Source organism: Chrysemys picta, chromosome 16 (assembly GCF_011386835.1).
Source record: "Chrysemys picta bellii isolate R12L10 chromosome 16, ASM1138683v2, whole genome shotgun sequence".
Classification (NCBI taxonomy): Eukaryota; Metazoa; Chordata; order Testudines; family Emydidae; genus Chrysemys; species Chrysemys picta.
Genome location: NC_088806.1, coordinates 1,645,955 through 1,654,386, shown reverse-complemented (window position 1 = coordinate 1,654,386; position 8,432 = coordinate 1,645,955). Strand labels below are relative to the sequence as shown.

At 49.1% G+C, this 8,432-nt stretch overlaps 1 long non-coding RNA gene across 1 annotated transcript; it reads right to left on the bottom strand.

The window, feature by feature from the left end:
• Positions 1–54: 54 nt before the first annotated feature.
• LOC135976068 (uncharacterized) lies at positions 55–4,443 on the bottom strand. The gene is made up of 2 exons (XR_010593286.1): positions 2,126–4,443; positions 55–185 (listed from the first exon to the last, which is right to left on the bottom strand). It is a non-coding gene; the product is annotated as an uncharacterized LOC135976068 (long non-coding RNA).
• Between the last annotated feature and the right edge of the window lie 3,989 nt (positions 4,444–8,432).

Sequence of the window (8,432 nt, the reverse complement as noted above, 5' to 3'; positions counted from 1 at the left end):
CTTCCCGGCCGACCTGCACAGCGGTTGCCCAAGGGACTGTTTTTTCCATCCAAAAATGCTGTTTGGTGCAAATGGCAACTTCCCACAAGCAGGCGTCTGGTTGGCCGACATTTCTTTTCAGCGCAACCTTTGGAGTTTTCACTTCAAATTGTTTTATTTCAGCTTAGATTATACATGATCATCATCTGTCAAAATAAACTCAAAATCAATGTTTCTACTTTAGCTAGACAGATTTTTAAAAATGTAGATGATATTAGTAACTAGACCGATATGATTATTATATATTATAAATAAAAATATAACCTCACATTTTTTTTAAATTCTTCAGCTAAAATAAGAACACTGTTTCAATTTTGACTTTTTGTGTTTACATATAACCATCAGATCATTAGAAACTTGTTTCAATCAAATTTTTAGCTCATACAGAGTATAATTATATATAATGCTATTTATGATATATTATAAATTATAATATTTAAACAAAAAGGCCAAACTTCAAACACAATGTTTTTTTTATTTTAGATTATAATAGGTATTATAAATAAGGATTTGATATTTATTGGTAAATGTTGGTCAACATGGATTTCACCAGCCACAAACAAACCAAGGAAAAAATATTTCCATCAATGATAGTCAACGTTTACAGATAGACAAAGTGAGAAAAATGTGACTTGAGAACTTATTCGAGTTGAAGGGTATTTACTTTGTATATTTTCACATGATGTTGACAATTTACGTTTTAACAGTTATAAAGCTTTAACTTTTTGAATCTCAGCCTCTACTGTCATTAATTATTGTCTGACCCTCCATAATTTCTCGCAACTGTGAAAATTTAGAGCAATAAAAATTGAAAAAAAAAATCCATAATTTTGTGCAATTGTGAACATTTAAACCAATAATATATAAAAATGCCTAAAAATAAAGATATTATCTGTCAAAATTATTAACAAATTCTCCCAAGCTTACATATAATTTATGAGCAAATCTTAAACAAACATGTTTTCAATCAGACTTTTTTCAATTTGAGATTGAACTATCAATTTCCATTCTAAAATACTATTATTTATGATACATTCTGGCTTTTTTCAATTTTAGACTGATTACAAATACACGGGACCCTGGCTAGAAGGCGGGATTTGGGATCCATGTGTGGTACCGCGTTATAGTGGGGACTGCATTAAAATGAATTGCAATTAATTAAATTTGGGATCCATGGCCGCGACTGCGTTATATGCGAATTCACGCTATATAGACGCGCGTTCTAGCGAGGGTCCAGTGTATATCATAAATACCAGCATCATGATTATCTTCGAAATTATCTAACTCTGAAACTGTCAGGTTGAAATGAAATGTTTCATCTTCGATGATCTAAATTGTAATTATAGAGATGTTTTATTCTTCTATGGCGTAAATTATAATGTGAAAAAAATCAAAAGTCAAAATTGAAACAAACATTTAGCATAATGCAATGATTTCCTCAAGCTTCACTTAGCAGGGAAGTTAGAAAGTCTTTGCTTTTCATTCTGATCTGGAAGGAAAAGGGATTTCAAAATGACCACATTTCCCACAGAACGAAAATTCTGCCTCGGGGCCTTATGTCTGCCCTAGGGCGACCAGACAGCAAATGTGGAAAATGGGGACAGGAGGTGGGGGGGGGGGGGTACTAGGAGCCTATATAAGAAAAAGACCCCAAAAATTGGGACTGTCCCTATAAAAGCAGGACATCTGGTCACCCTAGTCTGCCCTCACTCCATTCCTATCCCAAAGGACAAGGCGAGGATTTGTGGTACCATAACCCCCTGCCCCACACACGAGTGTTATATCCTCTATTAAGATGGAGGGACTCCTTATCTCGCCACATGCAGGCAGCTACACAAACAAAAGCCAATCGATTTGGAGGTGATTTTGGCAGCTTTGTGGAGAGGTGGCTTCTTAGTTTCTTTTTGCATTTCTGGAGCGGGGGGGGGGGGGCGGGCGTGGTCATACTCTGGACTCCTAGGTTCTATCCCTAGCTCTGGGAGGGAAGTGATAACTAGTGGTTAGATCAGGGGGGTGCTCGGAGTTGGGATTCCTGGGTTTTGTCCCCAGCTCTGGGGTGGGGTGAGAAGTATGGTCTGGTGCTTACAGCAATGGAGACGGGGAGTCAGGACTCCTTGGTTCTATCCCAGCTCCACCCCTGCTTCACTGTGCAACCCCGAGCAGGTCGCTTCATCTCTTGGTGCCTTGGTTTCCCCTCTCGCCGCACCGCAGCAATGGCGAGGCCGGACAGCTGTCCCTGCGGCGCTTTGGGATCCAGAGACAAGTGAAGGATTGTTCCTCAAATTACCTTTCTTTCCAGCCAGTCAAGGCAAGTCGCTTTGCCACCGGGCCAGGGCATGGGCTCTGCTGAGGAAGCTCCCGGGGCTGTAGAACAAAGGACAAGGACAATGGATTTAAAGTAGGGTCACTCCAAAAACAAACACACAAACGTGTTGCCAAAAAACCAAGATCCCAAGTGTTGAACTGCCTCTGTATTTAGGATTCTTTATTTTTGGGGAAGGGGGATTTCTTTTGTAAAGTGATTCTGTGCACTATTAAAAGAGAAAGCAGCGAACTAGCCTCTCTGGATGTGGACTGGCGTTTCTTTCATTCAAGGCAGGGAGGCTGATGGGCTGGGCCAGGGCGGAACCCCGAGCCAGTCCTGAGCAACACATGTGGGGCTGCCCTGAGCGTAACTGACTAAGTGATGCTGCCTGACTGTGCAGAGAGCCTGAGCTCATCTGTCTCAGAGGAGGGAGCTGCCCGCAGTGTGACTGACGCAGCCATGCCTGCACTCTGCAAGGTGGGCAGAAATTCTGTGTCCCCCACAGGGGAACATGAGAAGTGGCGTGTAAGTGGCTTACAGCATCTTTCCCCTCCTACCGGCCCAGAGAGACCCCAGCCATCTCAATGGCCCGTTGACTCTGAAGTCTAACAACGATCCTTTCAGTGTTTCAACAGGACCCTGGCGCTGAAACTTACAGATTGGGCTAGCACCATTAGCTAGCTCAACTCTGATCCAAGCAGGCAAATTAGAGGAACCAACGTATTCGAAAGGCTTACACTATCTCCTGGGAGAGATGCGGGAGGGAGGGGGGGGCAGTTTCGCACCCTGAATGTCGGGGGAAGGAGGAGCACAGGTTGGGGGGGAGCCTGCCCCTTGGAGCACTGGCCAGGCTGCTCATGTGACCATTGCTTGGCGCAGCTCTGAGTCACTTTAACTTGTGATCGTCTCGTTTTCGGCTCCTGTTACCAGATAGCAACTGTGAAAAAACGGGACAGGGGGTGAGGGGTAACAGCTGTGACGAAGTGGGGGGTTTTCTTGTTCTCGGTGGAGTTTCAATGGTTTGCATGCGGCGGGGGTGGGACTCAGTTTCCCTGGGTGTTACTGGTTTAACGAGGGGAGGGGAGAGGGAGTGTGTTTTGCAGAGGACCGGAGAGAGGACGTGGGGACCCAGCCGATGGCCGGGAGGATGGATACCCCAGCGACCGGCGACCTGGTGACCCGGAGGCCCAGCTGAGGAGACACAGCCGGTTCTGGCCAGTGGGCGGACAATGGGCTGCGGGGAGAGGACCCAGTGACCTAACCAGCCGGTTCCAGCCAGAGGACAGAAGCAGGAGCGGAGGCCCCGGTTTACAACCCTGTTTCCCTGGAGAGAAGACAATGGACAGAGGCGGGGCCTGGGGCCGGGGATCTCAGATGCTCAGCTGGGAGCAGGGGGGCTGGGGGCTGGAGAGGGGGAGCAGGCAGAGCCCACCTGGATGCAGAGAGACTGGGGTGTGCTGGGCTGAGGGAGGCCAGGCCTGAGGCCCTGAGAGTTTCCTGGGCTGGGTTCAACTCTCAATAAACCCTCCTGTGTTACGCTGGCTGAGAGTCACTCTGGTCTAGAGAACAGGGTTGCATCAACCCCTTTGGGGGTGGAGGCCCCGGGGTCCAGAGCGAGTGGACTCCCTGAGGGGGCCCACAGCAGAGACAGACATGCTAAGGCTCCGAGAGGTGCGGCTCCAGGAGGTGGAGGGGCCTGACCCCGAGAGAGAGTGGACCCCCGAGAAGGGCTGTCTCACTAAAAGGGGCACCCCCCACGGACCGCACGGGGCCAAGAGTGGGCACGATCTGTGAGTCCGTGACACAGGCTCCTATATAAGAAAAAGGCCCCCAAAACAGGACTGTCCCTTTAAAAACGGGACATCTGGTCACCGTGCTTACCCCGCTGGCCCCTGGAAGCCAGGGAGAGGTAGACTCCTGCCTGGGCCCCAGGCCTGGCTATGGCTTTGATTAGTGTGTGTGTTCCTTTCCCCAGGGGATTCCTAGCGCCTAAGGCCGGACGGGCCCATGAAATCATCCAGTTTTGAGCCCAATCCCATGTGCTGGGGTAAAACGTGCGCTGCAGGCTCAAGTCTGGAGCTGCAATCTGACTAGACTCCCAGGGTTTCACCCAGGCCACCTCAACAAAGAGCCATGCGAGCCCCACCCCTTCCTAATAACCCGCTCATTTCCATATATGCCTACTCAGCACAAGGTATGTCCCCAGGCAGAGCCCTGCTGAGCTGAATGGAGGGCTGGCTTTGATGGTAATCAGCGCTGAAAGCAGGAGAGAGAAAAGAAGCCCCCAGAGGCAGCCTGGCTTGTGCTGCACTTTGGCAAAGGGGCCGCAGGTTGAGGGCAGGCATTTGAATACTTCAGCCCTCTGCACTTCCTTCTCTCCCACTGGAAACACAACCGCTCTGATTTCGGGACCCAGCGTCTTTCTGAGGGCGCCAAGGCGGACCAAATTCAGACCGGAAAAGACATGCCTGTTTTTACCAGGGCGAGGAACGACCCGCGGGAACAACTTCCCAGGAGCGGCAGAGGGTTTCCCAGTTTCAGTGGTCGCCGTGTTAGTCTGTATCAGCAAAAATACTGAGGAGTCCTTGTGGCACCTTAGAGACTAACAAATTTATTTGGGCATAAGCTTTCGTGGGCTAGAACCCACTTCATCAGATGTATGAAGTAAAAGATACAGGAGCAGGTATAAATACATGAAAGGATGTAGGTTGCTTTACCAAGTGTGAGGTCGTCTAACGAGATAAATCAATTAACAGCAGGATACCAAGGGAGGAGAAATAACTTTTGAAGTGGTAAGAGAGTGGCCCGTTACAGACAGTTGACAAGAAGGTGTAAGTAACAGGGAGAAAGTAGTATTGGGGAAATAAAGTTTAGGGTTTGTAATGTTTTCCCGTCACTGGCGATTTAAAAATCCAGACAGGAGGTTCGTTCCAAAGCCGTCGAATTCATGAATCAGCATCTTTGAGAGAGAGAGAGAGAGAGAGAGAGAGAGAGTGCATGTGTGTGTCCCCTTCCCAAATCTGTCTCAGCCAACATTAGTTCCTCTATCCGATCACCTACCCTGACCTCCACTTCACCCTGGATTCAGCTCAGTCACTCCTGCCGGACTAAAGCATCTTCCAGAAAAGCTCCAGTCTGGATGGGAAGCCATCCAGAGATGGTGATTCCCCTGCTGCCCCCCTGGGGGGTTGGTCCATTGTTAAAAACGGGTGCCTCGTCTCTCACTGGAACGTGCCTCGTCTCTCACTGGAACATGTCTGGCTTGAACTCCCAGCCACTGGGTCTTGTTCTGTCCTTCTCCACTAGACTGAACAGCTTGTTAGCACCTGGTATTTTCTCCCCATGAAGATACTTAGGCCTGGTCTACACTACGAGTTTAGGTCGAATTTAGCAGCATTACATTGAATTAACCCTGCACCCGTTCACACAACGAAGCCATTTTTGTCGACATAAAGGACTCTTAAAATTGATTTCTGTACTCCTCCCCAACGAGGGGAGTAGCACTGAAATCGACATTGCCGGTTCAAATTAGGGTTAGCATGGATGCAATTCGACGGTATTGGCCTCCGGGAGCTATCCCACAGTGCACCATTGTGACCGCTCTGGACAGCAATCTGAACTCGGATGCACTGGCCAGGTAGACAGGAAAAGCCCCGCGAACTTTTGAATTTCGTTTCCTGTTTGCCCAGCGTGGAGCGCTGATCAGCACAGGTGACCATGCAGTCCCAGAATCGAAAAAGAGCTCCAGCATGGACCGTACGGGAGGTACTGGATCTGATCACTGTATGGGGAGACGAATCCGTATCCACCACAAGTATCGGGGGTAGCCCTGTTAGTCTGTATCCACAAACACAACAAGGAATCCAGTGGCACCTTAAAGACTAACAGATTTATTTGGGCATAAGCTTTCGTGGGTAAAAACCTCACTTCTTCGGATGCATGGAGTGAAAGTTACAGCTGCAGGCATTAGATACTGACACATGAAGAGGAGAGGTAAATCTGCTTTTGTAGTGAGCCAGCCACTCCCAGTCCCTAGTCAAACCCAAATTAATGGGGTTACATTTGCAAATGAATTTTAGTCCTGCAGTTTCTCTTCGAAGTCTGTTTCTGAAGTTAGTTTTAAAACTGTTATAGAATGTCCAGGGAGATTGAAGTGTTCACTTACTGGCTTCTGTATCTTCCCATTCCTGATGTCGGATTTGTGTCCATTTATTCTTTTACGTAGGGACTGTCCGGTTTGGCCAGAGGGGCATTGCTGGCACATATCACATTAGTAGACATGCAGGTGAATGAGCCCTTGATGGTGTGGCTGATGTGGTTGGGTCCTCTGATGGTGTCGCCAGAGTAGATATGGGGACAGAGTAGGCAATGAGGTTTGCTACAGGGATTGGTTCCTGGGTTGGTGTTTCTGTGGTGTGGTGTGTAGTTGCTAGACACCACAGTCACTTCTCATTCTTTTTGATAAGCTAAACAGATCGAGCTCCTTGGGTCGAAGGCATTTCCTCCTGATCTTGAATAACTTTTTGGTGGCTTGTTTCTACCACGCACTCTGAGTTTTTAACATCCTATTTAAAACAGGGACACCAGAACCAAATGCAGTGTTCTAGTATCCATCTCTCCAGTTCTGGGGACTGTTAGGCCTGTCCAGTTATATAGGTTTGGTCTTCCCTGCAGAAGAAGGTGCGCTTTTAACAGCGTGATCGCTGTGTGTCTTAGGCGCAGGATAGTTCACCTCGGCCCAAGCAGCTGGGGTTAACAGCACTGCCGCACGTGAGCAAGGGCTGCAGGCGTGCACGGGAGCGGAGCCCAGGGCAGCTCTTGTGCTATGACATGAGTGCCGTTCGCGGGGAAGTCACGGTTTCACGGGGATGTCCCTCCAACACGCCACCAGCCCAGCGTGTTTCAATCACACGCCTTCCCTCACTCCCCAGAACGCCTCATTTTCCCAAGAACACTGCCTGGAGAGACGTGGACTAGCAGCCTGGCGATGAATTTCAATCAGACGCGTGGGGGTGGGGAGACAGATACACATGTAAATGGGTGAGGACAGCGCACTGGAGGACCCACGGTGGCTGGCTCAGGCAGAACAAACTGGGGGGATCCCTTCCATCCCACCTCAGTTTCCCTGCACCCCCCCCCCTTTGGCTGACACTGATCGTAGGCTTGATCTTTCCACTGCTCTGGGAACTGAGGTACTCGCGTCAGGCTAATCTGCACACCGGGCCCAAGGCTATAAATGGGAGCATTAATTAACCAACCAGTCACTGACTGTAATCATTGCTTCTTCTTCTTCTCTGGACTCCAGAAGTGTCCATTGCTTTTGCCCAGAGCAGGACGCAATATCCCAGATGGGACTGGAGCCCAGAATGACAGCAAGCGAGTGAAACAAGGAGCGGGCACACTTTTGGCAAGAATCCCCTTCAAACAGGCTCATTAGCAGGGTTCGCATGTTTCCACCACGCCTACTCCACCCCCTTGCAAATTTGGGGCTGCAAGATCTAACGCCGCAAACGTGTGAAGCGTTCAGTCCGCCTTGGTGTCTTTCCGTCTCCAAAGAAAACTGCCGGGCTGATTGTGGTTTTCCCAACGAATCTCTTACACTTCCAAGGCAGGTTTGGATTGAAAAACAACCCCAGAGATGCTTTATAAATAAGAACCCCTTGCCCTGTGCTGAGATAAAGCACCAACCCGGGGGGGGGGGGGGAGAGGGCTGGTTATACATCGATACGAGAGATGCACCCACCTCTGGGGCAGGGCAGCTGGTTATATGGAGATCCCTTCATTCGTGCTGAGATGCAACTGTCTCTGGGGTGGGGAGGCGGTTTATACAGGGATCCGTCGCCTAGCGCTGAGGTGCGGCGGCCTCTGGGGTGAGGTACAACTAGAGTGACCAGATGTCCCAATTTTATAGGGACTGTCCCGATTTTTGGGACTTTTTTTTATATAGGCTCCTATTACCCCCCACCCCCGTCCCGATTTTTCACACTTGCTGTCTGGTCACCCTACAACAGCTGTTTATAGATGGACAGTGCTAGCGTGCAGCCACCTCTGGGGGGAGGCAGAAGTCTGGCTGTGCGTTATAAACCTA